Genomic DNA, 17,166 nt, shown 5'->3' on the forward strand with positions numbered 1-17,166 from the left:
GACATCTAGTAGCTTGTTGACTGTTCTACGGATAGGATTTTTTCGTTGTTGTTCAGTTTCGTTTTCATTACTGTAGTTTTTTTCTGGTGTTTTGTGCGCTTTGTGGTTGTGTAGTGCAGCTACGCACATAATTCATTTGGGATCGCTGAATGTCACTGAATCACGGTTCGCTTAATTTGGCAGCATGAAGAGAAAGCTCTTTTTCGACGTGGAAAAATTAGCTGGTCGTTTACGCCTACCTGCTTTTATGCTAATTTACGGCGATGTGCAGTTACCATGCATGTTTTATTACCGGACATGGCAAAACAACGCTTCCTTGCAGCATACATTTTGCGAAAATTTGTATTTCAGCTGTCGTAGTCATGTTTCAGGGCCAAGCCAAGTAAGTCATGCTGTCTTCCCGGCATTCCCACGGTGGATGAAGCGCCCTTTAAGAAACTCGCATAGACGATGGCGCCAGCTTTCGATTTAGGTGACAATATTTAGAAACTCTATGACCCTGTCGCCCGCGGTACACGCGAGCGCGGCCCTATGCTTGTGGCGCCACTAAACGGAGGGCGGAGAAACAGCCATGATGCGTTTCCTGAGGCAAGAATCCGTCGAGTGCCCACTCTCTAAGATATTTCTTTACGAGAGCATACGATAACCTGGTCCAATCTGCCTGTCTTTCCTTTCCCGGCTGCGCCCTCCCATTTTTTAAATTCGAATTTTAGCATCGTTGGTCGCGTGACCCGGTGACCGCATCGCCCTTACCCTCTCGGGCAATCAACGACTTTTGCGATTAAATCATGTGCAAAATCATCAGGGCACCTAATTCTATTATATGCTATCAATTCGATGGCATAATAGCTGCATGCAGATGCCCTTGCCGGAAGTGACGTCATTTTCCTCCAGCCAATACTCGGATCTAGTGACGTCAATTCCGTCCAGCCAATGGGGACGTCACTTCGCTCTAGACGATTGGCGAATTTTATGACCGAATTTTGGCCCTATGGGGCTCCTAACGCTATCGCAATGAAGTACGAAAATAAGGTAAAGGACTGCCTCTCAAAAACTTTGATTCCAACAGAAACATGTTTCCTTGCTGCAGGTTATGGCTCGGAGGGACTGGCGTCTGAGGATGCACTCGAAATCCTTGCACCGGCTGTGCCCGGTGCTGTTCTCCTCGGCGAACGAAGCCTATGACCGGCTGCAAGAGATCAAGTTGATACTGCGCAACAGCGGAGTCAACTTCAGCGCGTCATGCCCTCGAGACAGCTGTCGCCCCTGCGAGTTGCCGCGCCAGCTAAAACAGTGGAACCACGTCCTGGCCGCCGTAAACATTCAGCTGAGAGAATGGAACTCCCCTGGCGATTTGGAGGTCATATTTTTCGAAGCGGTCGGCGACCTGCAGGACCGCGCATGCCGCATCCAGCACGCCATCCTTCTCTTTCACTGGCTGCTCACCAAACACGAGTGCGTGACCGCCCTCCGAGTGGACGACTGGGGCGTGTTCCCGCGTTTCGCGTACTTTTGCCTTTTCTGTGACGGCCTCCGCCAGAGCCGTCGCCTCAAGAGCCTCAAGCTATGCTCGGAATTTCTTAACTTGACTCTGCAACAAAGGCTGCTGGCTTCGATGCGCGGCCTGCGCAACATTGAAGAGTTCGCCTGTCGCAAGCTGCACATATCCAACCAGTCAGGCAACACGACTGAGCTCTGCAATCTCGTATCGAGAAATGCCAAGCTGTGCCGGCTTGCGGTTGAGGTATTTGACGGCAACTCACATGGCATGTGGCTTTTCGCTCACCGGCTCGCGAGAAGTGAAACCATCACCGACCTCCGCATTGACGTGACCTGCTTGAGAGAGGACGAAGAAAACGCGTTCTTCGACGCTCTCAAAAAAACCCGCTCACTTCAGTCACTACGCCTGGTCGGATCACTGCGGGTGCGCACCGTGAGTGTCACTGAGATCGCAAGAGCAACGGAAGGCTTGACGGCGCTGGTAGCTTTGGAGCTGTCCTGTTTTCGAGTCACCACCAGTGAAGCCTGGGACCTGGCAATGGCCCTCTCCTACAGCGAGACAGTGCAGCAGCTGGCGCTTCTCTCGTGCATGCAAATCTTCTCGCGCGTGACCAGCGAGCCAGACACTCGAGATGTCTCGTACGGCGGCGCTCACTGGCGCATCCAGCCGTATCTGCACCTTCTGCGCCAAGCTACATCACTGCGGAAACTCACATTGTCTATGAGTCAATTCGACAGTGGGGAACAGCGGGTGTTCTTCGAGGCGCTGGCGCTGAACGACGTCGTTGAAGAGGTGCACATCCAGGAGCGCAGCCACTGTTACTCGAGCGACCTGTGCCGCGCTATCTGCGAGACCAACACTGGCAGCCGGGTCAGGATTGGCACCGTTAATGTAACCGGGAGGTGCTGCGAGGAGTTGAAGAGGTTGCACATTCGAGGTGCCTGCATACTGGTCGAGGCGACAGCACTCCCTGGAGTAACGTACAGCTGTTTAGCGCAGCTGAAGATGCTCGACACTTTGGCAACCCTGTCCGTGAATATAGCAGCAGACATTGACAAAGAGTCAGCCGAGTTGCTGGCACAGTACCTGCAGGAGACACGGCTGCTGGTCGAGGTCACGATGAGCTTCTTTGCGGGCCGTTCCGACTCACTAGTGCTACTCGAGGCACTCGCCCACAACACAAGCATCACGACGCTCGTCGTCGATCGCTGGTGTGACACCAGGCGCACTGCACAAGAACTGGCAGGCGTCGTCTGCTCAAGCAAGAGGATTCGGGCGCTAACCTACCACTTGACAAGCAGGAGTCCCTCGCCAGCGTTCTTTTCGACGCTTGCCAGGTACATTAAGGACAATTGCACACTCATTTCGGTGAAAGCTTATCGGCTGAGAGCCTCAGCTAAAGACTGGAACATCATCCAGGAATCCTTAGCTCGTAACAGCACGCTCCTGGTCCACGCCGCGCAATACGTTGTCGGCTGTGCGGTGAGAAAAAAAGGTGGAGCAGAGGCTCTCGAGCTTCTGGGCTTGGACCACATGCTCGTCTCCAAAGTCCAGGAAATGGCTTCAGTGGACGAAGAAGAAGCTCAGAGGGCAATCAAAAGCAGGCTCGCCGACCTGAACGACCTGCACTTTTTCATGCGCGTCGCCGGTGTTGTGAGGGAGTGTGTTGTTTGTCAAGAAAGTGCCGAGAGTCGCCTTTGCCTGGACACAATACCATACGAGTGCTGGACGATCTTGCGGCGGTATTTGAGAGTAAGGCATGTGGTAGACACTGAAATGCGCTAAGAATTAGGCCAGTTATGCACTGCAGCATTCATAACTTTCATCTTTAGAACTTTGTGTAACAGCCCATACCTCTGATTATGTATATAAGTGTGGAGCGGCGGCAAAAACGCATTATGAAGAAGTCCTGTTATTGCGTGTGCTTTGTGTTTTTTAATACCTATGCAGTTGTGATTTGTAACTTTGTCTACCAACCCATGTGTGTGATAATGTATATAAGTGCGCAGCGGCAAAAATGTATTATGAAGAACTCACGTTATTGTGTGCCCTTTGTGTGTTTTTTAATACTTGTGCAGTTGTGATTTGTAATGCGCTGCTGCGGCATAAACGCTTCGTGCAGAAGTCATGTTATTGTGTGCCCTTTGTTTTTTTTTAATACTTGTGCAGTTGTGAATTGTAACTTATAATAATGTGAATAAATTTCCATGTTCTTGCTTGCTAACTTTAACACATTAGTCTTGCAGCACTGGGATTTATATATAATAGAAGAAATTGCGTTGCTAAATGAGCCAGTGATCACATGCAGAATGAGAGGGTCATAAATGTTACGAATAGATGGGTTTACTTACCAAAGGTTTCGGACAGTCCGAAACCGTTGGTAAATAGACCTAGTTAACTGGAAATTCCGGCCAAAAATGAGAAGTTGAGACTGCATAGACTGCAGCAGATTGCATATAAAACTGCGCATGGTGGCGGGCACCGCCCGTAGAAACTCGCACAGTGGACTTATCGTCGAATAATTGCGTCGTTAGCACCACACACTTGTAGTGTGTCGTAGAGCGTTACAGAAAGAGCTGCGTCCGTGTCAAAGCCTCAGTTTGTAAACGTTAAACCCACACTGAAATCATATTTGGCGGACGTTCCGAGGGAATTTGTCCCACGCATGTACTTTTACTTGCCGCGGACACATTGCCCACATGACCGAGAGCTGTACCCCTGTGACACTGGCAGTTTCAATCTCCATTGAGCCAATGGACATCAAACTCGACAGAGATCGACCACTGCCACACTACGGCTTTCAGAGACCATTGAACTCTGTGGACATCGACTCAATGTAGGTTCGCGGGTGGCACTTGAATCTCAAGGGCCACTGAGAACAACCTAGGCACATTACGTTGTAGAAATAACATGAAAACTGGAATTAAACAAAAAATTGTCTTATTTTATGGCAGAATTTTACCTTACCTATAGATTACATTACATTACCGAATTCATAAGCTAATTTTTATCCGGTAGTCAAATTACAGCTCCGCGGAACTTCCGCCGGTCAGATGTAAACAAACCCAGGCTATTTCTGTTGTGCGGCGTCGCCTTGGGTATAGTGAACTAGAATACTGTATTCTAGTATTCTATAGCAATGGGCTTCGCGGCGTCCATGCGGGGCTCCCTTTCGTTTCAGCCCTCAGGGCACTTCGCGACAACCGAGACCAAGAAGTGCCCCACAAATGCCGCAAAGACAGTAGCTATGACCACGACAAAGAAGATCACTGATCGGTGGCAGCTTCGCCGGCGAACAGTGAATGCTTCTGAAACGAAGTGCGCTTCGCTGCCAGTCGCCGCCCCGGAATTGCTGTCTCGAGATTGTGCCCAAATGTGAAGTATTTGAACAGCTTTTTCTAGAAGAAAAAACTTCAATTACAGCATAACTTAGGCCAACATTGGCTCGTTTCACTAAACTTCGTTTTTTTATGATTATGTTGCAGTCTTCCCTTTGTAACGGGCGGGCGCATAATAAGGGTGCCATGGCTGGATACTTACACACATAAAAACTGCAACACTATCAAGCGCGCAGAGGCAAATAGACACTAAAATACCGACGAAAACAGCTCTAGTGTCGCACCAGCGTCCACCACTCAGTGAATAGGCACGTCGTCGCTGCAACGGTCACATGGTTTGCCGTATCCGTTGTGCAGCCCTCGTTCGAAGAGCGGAAACCCAGTGGATGGGTGGGTAGGTGGACGGACGGACGGACGGACGGACGGATGGATGGATGGATGGATGGATGGATGGATGGATGGATGGACGGACGGACGGACGGACGGACGGACGGACGGACGGACGGACGGACGGTAGGATGGATGGATGGATGGATGGATGGATGGATGGATGGATGGATGGATGGATGGATGGATGGATGGATGGATGGATGGATGGATGGATGGATGGATGGATGGACGGACGGACGGACGGATGGGCAGTGGTTGATGCCACTATGCTCAGTTTTTTTCCTTTATTTTTGTTTACTCTGCTGTAAGTTAATACAATTCGCCATTTCCCTTAAAAAAAAAACGTCTTCCTACACTTTAAAACTTATGTCACCTCTCTGCTTTTGTGCCACCAATCTTCCAATCGCTTTTTGCTGATTTCCACCGCGGATTTATTTACATGACTATTGTTATCTCTAAACCCTAAGGCCTCAGGAAGAGTGCCTGTGCCTGCATCGACATCGGGATGGATACCATCGTATTTTAGGATGAGGTGTTCTATTGTTTCTTCAGATTTACCACACACAACACATGTGTCATCTTCTTCGTTAATTTTTTTTTCTGTAGCTGCGTGTTCTAAGACACCCTGACCTAGCTTCAAAGAGGAGGGCACTGCCTCTTGAGTTATCATAAAACGTTTCCTTCCTGATCTGCCTTTTCCAGCATCGATATAATTCTACACTATGCTTCTTTTCCATTGAATCTATCCAATTTTTACCTTCGACGTTTTTAAACTGTCGTTTAATGCTCTTTCTTTCTCCTTCCTCGTCTCTGGAAAACTTACTGGCCAGCTTTCTAGTTCGTTTCCGCCACTGTGTGTCTCTCTTTCTGTACAGGTATTTAAATACCTTAGCTGCCCACCTGTTATCATCCAATTTCCTCAGGCGTTCTTCGTATAGTACTTTACTCTGAGCTTCCCGTGCTTCGAACGTTGCCCAGCCCATATCCCCCTGTACTGCCTCGTTTGTGGTTTTCCCGTGGGCATCTAGTGCTAATCTTCCGACAGTTCTCTGATTTACTTCTAATCGCGACTGAACTAAAGCCCTTAAGCATTGAACCGCATTCCCGAAAGTAAGCCCCGGCACGATTATTCCTTTCCAAATACCTCTGAGGACTTCATACCTGTTGTACCGCCACAATGCCCTATGTTTCATTATCCTGGCATCTCTTCGCCCTTTTGCTATGAGAGGCTGTTCGTGCTTTTCCGTGTACATATGCCCGTTGTTTACCCATACCCTGAGATATTTGTATTCGGCCACTCGGGATATTTCATAGCCTTGTATTGTAAGCTTCTGAGCCTATTGTAAGCCTGCGGAAGCGTAGCGCCCTCATGCGGTGGCGTTGGCAGCTTCCGGCAGAACAGGACGATGTGCTCCGTTGTTTCTTCGTGCGCTCCGCAGGCTCTACACAGGGTGCATTCGACAGTAGTGTCGAAGCACTTTCGATACGTGAGCGTTGGCGTGGCACCCGCGCGTGCCTCAAACAACAGGCGGCTGCCAACACTGTTGTCGTAGAGGCTCTCGACGCAGACGTCCTGCTTGGCTGCCCTGTACACTTCCAGCGCCGACTTCCCCTCCGTGGCAGCCCTCCACGCCTCTCGCTCCTGCGCACGCACTTGGGCGTCAACTGCCTTGGCCCATTTCCTCGCGCTGTCGGCCCGGACTTCATCGCTGAAGAAGCCGATCTTGCGACGAAGGTGTTGGAGTCGCTCCGCCCATGTAATCCGCAGGCAGTTTTGGCTGACATAGTCGAAGGCTCTGCGCGCCCACCTGTCTTTGTGCATCAGGCGCTGCCGTCGTAGGCTATTTTTCTCCTTGCCTCGCGAGCCTCGAAGGCATAGACCGGCCGAGGTCTTTCTGCACCGCCTCGTTAGCCACCCGCCCATGGCACCCCGGCGCCAGACGACACACCGCTCGTTGGCCACGCTCAAGCCATTCCCCTGTGGGCGATGTCACGCAAATGACTGCCTTCGCAAATGACAGTGCGGGTGCATGAACTGCTTCCTACATCTCGAGGACCATAACAAAGCGATTGCAGCCCCATAGGCACCCGCTTTCGCAGTATGTTTCCCGCTCGCTGTGAAGCTTGTTTCAAGTGCTCCTTATGTCTTGCTGCATATGCTGGCTGCCCCGATTTTTGCTAGACCCGGCATCTGCCATCGATACTGAAGCACCTGAGCTGGGGCAGCGGAAATAAAGGATAGCAGGCAGAATGGAGAAATGAAATGACAGAGGTGAGGGTACAGGAAGAGAGGATAGGGGGAGATGTAATATACACGAACTATTTACACAATAAGAAATGCGTCAAGGTTGTGCGCATGATTAGTTCATGATGGAGCAATAAAAACACGCGCGCACAGCACTATGTCGACTACAACTGGAGCGGGCCGGGCGTCCAGTTGTTAATCGTCCAAAGTGGAACTCGCGGAGCGTTCGGTCGCTGCGTGTAACTACCTGGCGGAGGACAGACGGAAAGTCAAGGCCGTCTGTTCGAGGGCTGCACAGAGGTTCACCAAAGTTCGCTCACGGGTGCGCGCACTGCCCTGCGGCCACAATAGCGTTTTGAGGGAGTCTGGTAGTATGCCCAGCGCCTTATAGGCCGCAAGCATATCGCGACGAGCATCGGTGAACGCGGCACAGTGAAGGAGCAGGTACTCTAGTGTTTCCACTGCACCGCATCCGTCACACACGTCACTCGTCACGATTGCGTGAAGCTCCCGTCGTTCCCTGGGCCAAACGCAGCCAATGCGCGCGCGGAGGATCATTGCACGTTGCGACCGCGTAAGTGAGCGACATCCGGTGATGCTGTCGATGCGCTCACCGCCTGCGATGCGTGGGTCCGGGTGCTGCTTTCGGAGATGGCCGTGGACGGCCGCACGCACGTCCTCCAGCGCAAGGGGCAGATCGCTGGGAGGTAGTTGATGTGCGGCGGTCGCGAGGTCGTCAGCTTCTTCGTTGCCGGCGATTCTGCAGTGACCGGGCACCCACTGTGCACGCAAGGCGCGCATCCTCTCTGCGCGAGGCGCTCGATGCGCGAGCGAATGTCCCGCACTAGTGGGGTACCGCGGCCGTTAGACTGCAGGCGGCTGAGGGCGGCGCGGCAGTCGCACAGCAGTGCACTCCTGTGCGGCGGAGGGCAGAGGGTGAGCAGCAGGTCCGGCCCGAGCCGGATCCACTTCAACTCCGCCTTGGTGGAGGAGCCCAGGAAGGTTGCGTGTTGCTGGCTGGGCAGTCGCAGGGCGGGGATGGTAGTCGCCGCTGCAAGGGAGCAGCTGTCGCGGGCCACGTAGCTGTCGGTGTGCACGAGGAGATGGTCCTGGAGCTCTGACTCTCTATGAATACATAAATGTTTTCATCACCACCACGCTGCCGCAAAGTTGCCGAGTCACGTGTTCGGCTGCACGCGCACCGGCGAGCTGCGCGCGACTCCAGAAGCGTTGCCGTCAACGTCCGGCGCGTCCCAGTGGCGCCTATTACCGCCAAGTCGCGAGCTGGTCCGTCCGCAGAAGACAATTGTGGAATACTTCCTCTCCCGACTAATCCCGTAGACGAGGAGGGGCCCACAGGATGATTCGGGCTTCTCGTTCCCACGGGGCCAACGGGGTCGCCCAAGGCCGCAAGTTCGTCGATGGGAGACGCTGCGTTAAGGCGCGCATCCCGGCCCCTGGTCTAATGCGACGCAGGAACCGAAACGCGCAGCAAAGGAAACGGACGGAAGGCTTTACAGAAAGAAACACGCGTCCTCCCAGCAATAACACTCCACCTTCAGGGTTAAATGCAAAAGCGACGCGACGAGACGCTGGTCGGGCTGGTGTGCAACTTCAAAGCACGCCGCCACATCTCCGGAATACCGAGCGCTGACAGAGCATCGTAGCAGCGTCCGAAAAGGCACGCACGCCGCAGCAAACGCAGTTCCCAACAAGTGCTCACCGCCATCTCCTGTCACTACCAGCTTTACCACGACCGACTCAAGGAAATCCGAAAACGTTTGGCGCCACGTCTGACGCATATATCCCAAGTTCGCGCAGAGGCTTACAAATGACAACGCGACTGCAGTACTATATATTCTAGGTACTATAGCAATACTGAACCACTGCCCCTGCCTCCTCGCGCTCGAAAAGGTTTCCACATGCCATACGCTACGCGGGTTGCATCCGCTGCAGCGGCTCTGTGGTAACGGCACTCTCCCGAGTGCCATGCAGTATCAGTGCACGTTAAAGATCCCCAGGTGGCCGAAATTATTCCGGAGAACTCCACTATAGGGCACCTATTTATTTCTTTCACTGCGCGTGATAGTTCATGATGGAGCAATAAAAACACGCGCGCACAGCAGCGTTCCGAGATAGTGTGCTACCTTGGACGATTAACTGGACGCCCCACTCCATTTGTAGTCAACATAGTGCTGTGCGCGTGTGTTTTTATTGATCCATCATGAACTAATCACGCGCACTACCTGGACACATTTCTTATTGTGTAAATAGTTTGTGCATATTACATCTCCCCCTATACTCTCTTCCTGTCCCCTCACCTCTTTCATTTCTTTTTTCCATTCTGCCTGCTATCCTTTATTTCGTCTGCAGCATTCCGGGTACATTTCCCGGATGTACCGCGAGGAAAGGTGCATACTGCCAGAACCGCACACAAACTCAGCAGGCAACAACAGACGATCCTGCGTCGAGCGTAGGCCGGATCGCTTACGCATACCGTACTGTTGAACCGCATGTACCCTGCGGAACACGATACGCTCTGTCCTTTTTGCAAACGAAAAAAGGGCACCCTGTCGCACGTCTTGGCAGAGTGCACAAAACTCAAGACCTCCCCCTCCTCTCCTTCCCGCCAACACCCCCACTCCCCAACCCCTTGAGCGATAAGAGACCTTGTTATCCAGCCCCGCGCTACCGATTCAGCTCGCTCTGACGAACAAGGGCCAGGAGCTGCTGGGAACATATGGGTCCCGTAACTAGGGGACCACCCCGTCTGGTGCCTGCGTGCACCACCGATTTATTTCGGGCTTAATAAATGTTGATTCATCATCATCATCCGCTGCCCCAGGTCAGGTGCTTCTGTGCTAGCAAAAATCTTTTCCTTCGTTTTTATTATTATTTTCATAAAAAAAAACACTTACTACTACTTACTACTCTCACCTTCCCCCTTCCCTCACGGCGCGGTTGAGGTGTCCACCGAGAAGTGAGACAGTTACTGCGCCATTTCCTCCCCCCACCCCCCAAAAACAAACACTATTTCGGCTAGTGAGCCAGAGAACCCGGGTTCGAACCTGGAAAAGGCGGCCGCGTTTCTATGCAAGCGAAACGCAAAAGGCGGCCATGTGCTGTGTGATGCCACTGCACATTAAAGATACCCAGGTGGTCGAAATTATTCCGGAGCCCCCATTACGGCACCTCTTTCTATCTTTCACTCCGAACTTAGCAGTGACATTAGTGACCATTTGCCAGTTTTCTTCATTATCAAGAACACTCAGCCTTCCAAAGCTAATAGGTCAAATACAATAACAAATCGTGAAATAACGCCTCACACAATAGAGGGCTTTCAACATGCAATCATGCAGACCGACTGGAGTGATGTTTTCGCGCTTATTGATGCAAACGAGGCGTATGATAAATTTATGGAAATTTTCAAAGGTCACTATTTCACTTCCTTTCCAATCAAGTCACATCGGCAACACAGAAAGTCGCGTAAGTCTTGGGTTACACGCCAACATGTCAAGCTTATTAAACAGAAAAACAAACTTTATCATTCATTTATCCAGTCTCGCGACGAATTAAAATGGACGGAATTCAAGTCTTTCAGAAACAAACTAAATAAGAATTTAAAGCAAGCAAAGTACAACTACTATCTGCGCATTTTTGACGGCAACTGCTTGAGAAACTGTGACGTAGTGTGGAAAAAATTAAATGACATCCTTAACAAAAACAAACAAATGGCAATCATCGACAACCTTGTTATTGATGACACAGAAGTGAGTGGCATAGATTTAGCTAATAAATTCAACGATTTTTTTTGTTGAAGTTGGAAACAGTACATACTGCTCTGAAGCAGTCAGAAATATTTCTAGAGTGCAAAATACCTTATTTTTTAGCCCCGCTTCTGTATCGGAGGTAACAAGGCTCTTTCAGGCCCTTAAAAACAGCAGGGCTCACGATTCAGATGGTTTAGAAATTCAACCAATCAAGCAAGTAATAGATGAAATAGCGCCTGTTTTAACACACATTTACAACATTTCACTCTCAAGTGGAGAATTTCCACTTCAAATGCAGGTTGCTAGGGTAATAATAATGCACAAAAGAGGAGATAGAAATGAACTGACAAATTATCTATACTGCCCATATTCTAAAAAGAATTGGAAAAAGTAATAAATTCACGCATTATCGCTTTCGCAGAAAAGTACAACTTGATAACCGAACATCAATTTGGATTTAGGAAGTTTCGCTCGACAGAAGACGCTCTCTTTAGTTCATAAGGAAACGGTGTTAGAAAACTTTGAAAATAAATTAGCGACACTAGGAATCTATATCGATTTCAGAAAGGCGTTTGATTCTGCTAATCATCTCATACTAGTTAACAAGCTGGAACGATATGGGTTTCGGGGAATTTCTCACCGCCTAATTAAATCCTATCTTCATGGGCGTCACCAGTTCGTGGAATTAAACCGCCTTAAGTCGAGTGTAAAACCTGCCAGATCCGGAGTTCCACAAGTCATTAATCTGGGACCTATCCTGCTCTTTTTTTTATATAAATGATACTGTAAGAATTCCCGGAAAATATAAATGCATAATATATGCAGATGATTGCACAGTGCTGGTTTCAGGCAAGGACCTTTCGTAAATAAAAGGTTTAGCAGGTACTTTCTGTTATGGGCTTCAGGAATGGTGCCGTATAAATAGATTAATTATGAATGAATCTAAAACATTATGCATTATTTTCCGCATACCAGGAACCCCAATTACACCACCTGAGAATATTCACTTAGGGCCCTACTGCATAAAATCAGTAAAACACGTAAAAACACTGGGAGTAATCTTTTCTGAAAATATGACTTAGAACGAACACATTAAAAGGATTTCATTGAAGTTATGCAGGGTCGTAGGTATGTTGAACTGATGTCGCCAAATACTTCCCAGTAACATTAAGAAACTTTTATACAACGCTCTATTTAATTCACAAATATACTACTGCGCCTTAGTGCGGGCAAACACCTGCGGAACTAACATTACCAAACTTTTATTACTTCAGAAGAAAGCAATCCGTGCAATAGAAAACAAATCTAGGCTTGAACATACACAACCACTTTTCCGAAAACACAAGGTTATGACAGCAAATAATATTTACACACACAAACTCCTATGTGCCTACAGAAAAGCAGTGCAAGGAAGATCAGGAACAGTTTTAAATTTAGCAGACCTTACAAAAAATACAAAAACGTACTCTTTTCGGTACCAGCCGCCATGGTTTGTTCCCTTTTCGCGTACTGGCTACGGCACCGAAAGAATTAGACATTCATTACCATCCATTTTAAATGATTTTGACTTCCAGAGCGTGGATGTTATTTCAATCACGTGTAGACACATCGCCAACCTCTTTGTCAGGTGAACCATGCTGATGTTGTTTTTCATGTCCGTTTTCCCCTTCTGTTTCAGTCTTTCGGTGTTGTTTCATCATCTCTGTGTTGTGCACATGTATAACAATGAATCCTTTATTTCATTTTTACATTTCGTTTTACAAGTGCAGTTGTACTTCAAGAAAGGCCTGTGAAAAAAATAAACAATAGTGTTTCAAATATGCACCGTATGCCTCGCCATTGCGCCTGATGTAAAGGTGGCTGGAGCGCCGTCAAGCTGCCGATAGAGCAGCCTTTTCTCCAGCCACCTATTTTCGCTCCTCTGTATTCAGTGGCGAAAATAAACATGACTATTATTATCAACTTCTTCCCTTCCCTCACGTTAACTTATTCACCGAGAAAAGAGACAGTTGCAGCGGCTTTAATTTAAAAAAACCCAGACACATACACACACTAATGACGCCAGACTATCAACACGACATTCGTGGTCTAGCCGGAAGTCCAGATTGCACATACTGCCATGCACATTAGCAAGCACACCCTTTGAGAGTGCGCGCACCCCGTCTACAGTGGCGAAAAGCTGTAGATGCGATTGTTTCATCTATATCTTCTCGTCTCAATGTGATCCGCAGAATTGCACGTGAGCAATGGGGAAACCATCCTTCTTCAATGGTCAAACTTCATGAAGCGCTGGTGGTCAGCCGGATAATGTATCAATTGCCTTTAATTTCCCCCTCGGCATCACAACTTGAGCGTCTCGAAGTTGTCCACAGAAAGTGCCTAAGAAGAGCCATTGGAGTTCCCCAGGCGGCTGCGAATAAGGCAGTACTTCATGAGTCCCTATCGAAACCTCTTAGCCTTATCGCTTCTCAAAGACTATTAATGCATCTTGACCGCTTAGGAGAGACGGTAGCTGGGCGATCCCTTCTCCAGCGGCTCTGCAAGAGATATGAGTCGAAGGCTTACTTGGCACTCAATACTCTTAGTTCTTTAGGCATTAATGTCCGAAGGCAAAGGAAACGGTTGAAACCCCCCTGGTCTTTTCCGACCCTCGACTGTAAGGTCACAATTCCCCATGTGCGCTCAAAGCGCAGCTCTCCTTTGGCAGCAACGCGTTCGCTTGTACTGGAATACTTGGAAACAGAGTATGCCTGCCATCTTCAAATTTTCACGGATGGTTCTGTGGACAAGGTCAAACAAGCTAGCGCAGCGGCTTTTTACATTCCTTATTTGGACTGTAAGTGGTCCGTACGCTGTACTGCTGTGTATCCTCCACAACGGCTGAAAGTGTTGCTATTGAGGCGGCTTTACGGAAGTTAGGGTCTTGTCCGGCTCAACCTGTTGTCATCCTAACTGATTCAAAATCTGCCCTTCAGAGGTTAGAGCGCGGATTCCCTACTGACGCCTTGTCTCTAAGCTCTCGGCGCTTGGTGCAGAATCTGTACAGCAGAGGCTTTACATTTCCAGTGGGTGCCCTCTCACATAGGAGTCAACGGTAACGAGGTGGCAGACAGTCTCGCCCATAAAGCTCTCTCAAGGATTCCATCAAAAAAAGTACCTCAAGATGGGAAAAGTCTCTGCAGGAAAACGGTGCTCGATCACTTCAGTACCCTGTGGAGTGCGTCCCACAAGCCATTCGTGACCAAGGGACTGAGAAGATCTCAGGCGACCCTTCTACATCGAATTCGCACGGCCTCTGCTCGCACTCCTGCATGGATGCATAAGACCGGCATAGCATCGTCTCCGCTCTGCTCTTTATGTGGTGTGTGCGGGGATATCGAACATTATATTATGTACTGCCCAAAGTACAACGCGGAAAGGCATATGATGTTCGCTTCCTTCAAGAAGACGAGAACCCGTCACAGCACAGTGCAGGACGTTGTCTACCCGAGTGGAAACCAGACATGCAGAAGGGAGGCTGCACGCCTTCTTTTAACATTTCTGCAGAACACGGATCTTGTTTTTAAATGGTGACAGCAGGAACGGACTATGGCCTACTGTGATTGAATGTGTGCGTAGATGGTGTCTTCCGGAGTGGACTACTTTATACTGTGAGTGAATGTGTGTATGGAGTGTGGCACTACAATGGCCTATGTTCTAGTGTGACTGAATATGTGCATAGATGGTGACTTCTGGAGTGGACTCTGATGTGAACTGTGTGGATTGATTGTGTGCATAGCTGGTGACTGCGGGAGAGAATGTGTGCTATTATAAGAGACTGTGCGCTTAGCGGGGTAGATGCGGCATTGTTAATATCGAAGGAACGCTGCGGTGGAGCAATTGCCGGCAGACAAAGCAAGGCTAACCCCACCTGTAGCATTCAACACCTCAACCTCAACCTCAGTGCGCGCACATCCAAGCCACCAGAGAGAACACCCTCAGAAATATACCATTGAATGAATCAGTCAAGCTTTATTTCCACACTAGGAAGGGCTAGAGATGATGACTTGGGCACTGAGCGGTCTTCCCTGGCGCTCGCGGCCAGCGTTGTCCGCTGAACCAGCAGAAGCTGGTCTTGCAGGTTGGCGTTGGTCAGAAGCGTCTCCCAGCACACACTGGGAGAGCTGGCTTGCTCCCACTCAAGGGACTGCATCATGCCTACTGCCCCTCCTGGTATGTCCGCGACGTGTTGGGCAAGGAGTGGTAATCCAATTTCCCTGGGAGGTCGGACCCGACCTTGGAAAAATACGATTGTTTTATCTCTCTCTTATAACCAATTTATATTTTCTATACCGGTTGCCCGGTCTACAAGATCGAGAGAGGGCGTTAAAAGGATATTATTACAAGAAAAAAATGGACCTGGCAGCCCTATCCGGTAGACCTGCCCAATCCGCTGCCTTGCCCCTGCCCGATGGGAGACGGTGGTGTCCAGCTCCGACCCGGACCACCAGCTCCAGCTGGTGAACCCGGCGCGCTAGGCAGCTAAAGCCGCAGGGGCCCTGGACTGGGAGCTCCTCCCAAAGATCAAGGGCAGCAAGATGGAAGACAACCGCATCGCCTTCTAAATAAAACCAATAAAGTTTATTCCTCCTCCTTGAAGGTCAGGGTGCATAGAAATGCAGAAATATTCTCTGTAACGCTGTTTGTGCAAGCATTTATGGCGGTGCCTTGATGGCGCCGCATAGTGTTAACCACCGTGGTGTTAGCACAGCTCCTCCCCCTTTCTCCTATTAATGTTCGGCTTCGGACCGCATGAATCACAAATGGGCCTATGCGGAGCAAGCGCTTCGTTTCATGCGTCCATGATACAACACTGCACCCACATCCAGAAGACAACCATTTAGTGCTCGGCCCAGTCGCCACCCCTTCCAGAAAACAATCCATCAGCTATCGGCCCACGTGGGGATGGACACTTCGTCCGTCACCACGTGCGTCGCGCGCGTTATACACCGTTGCTAGTTATAGACTTGAAACTTACCTGCTATGACCAGCACGGCACCGTGCACTGTGTGGTTCCAGCTGGAGCAAAGTGAGGTTGAATAGTACTATGCCGTTTCTAAGCTGAGGACCAGCCTGTGAATCGTTTCTAGCTGAAACCACATCATGTGAGAAACAATATTTATATCTGAGACAAGTTCTGCTTCAAAGTGCGACGGTGCCACTTGGATCCCAACGTTCTAGGGCCCCTACTGACAGCAACTCAGCTGGAACCGTTCTAAGAATAAACCACTTAATTTGTCTAGTATACAGTGTTGTGCGTTTTTATCATGAAGACCTTAAAAAGTTTCCCCGCCTCAACCGCTGGCTCATTTGCCGTGAAACTGCACACAGAGCTTACTTATTATGGTAACTTTTGTATTGTAGCAAGTTTGACAACGGTACTTACTTAGTTGAGCCGTGCATGATGCGAAAACGCAATCGTCTACGTAGAGATCGGCGAACCAAACCCCGCAGACGACGTTTTTTCGCTGAGCTGCGGCAGTGGCGCCATCTGTTTTTGGCAGTCAAAAGCGTCACGACAAGGCCGCCGAGGCGAGCGTTTCGAGAAGCGCTGCCCTTTGAATATGCCGTTCCGGCCGTTTCGACTGCTTCAACTGAAGCGCTTGCAACAGTTTCGGCTAATTGAGCGAGCGGAAAAAAATTATCAGAACAACAAATTTAAAGAGGCTTTACCTTTCAAAGATTATTGTTTGCAACGCTCGTGTCGGCGGCCTTGTCGTGACGTTTTTCACTGCCGAAAACAGATGGCGCCACTGCCGCCCTTCAGCGAAAAAGCGTTGTCTGCGTGTTTTGGTTGCCTCGCCGCGGTGGCTCAGTGGTTAGGGCGCCCCACTACTGATCCGGAGTTCCCGGGTTCGAACCCGACCGCGGCGGCTGCGTTTT

This window comes from Amblyomma americanum, chromosome 6, assembly GCF_052857255.1.
Source record: "Amblyomma americanum isolate KBUSLIRL-KWMA chromosome 6, ASM5285725v1, whole genome shotgun sequence".
Lineage (NCBI taxonomy): Eukaryota > Metazoa > Arthropoda > Arachnida > Ixodida > Ixodidae > Amblyomma > Amblyomma americanum.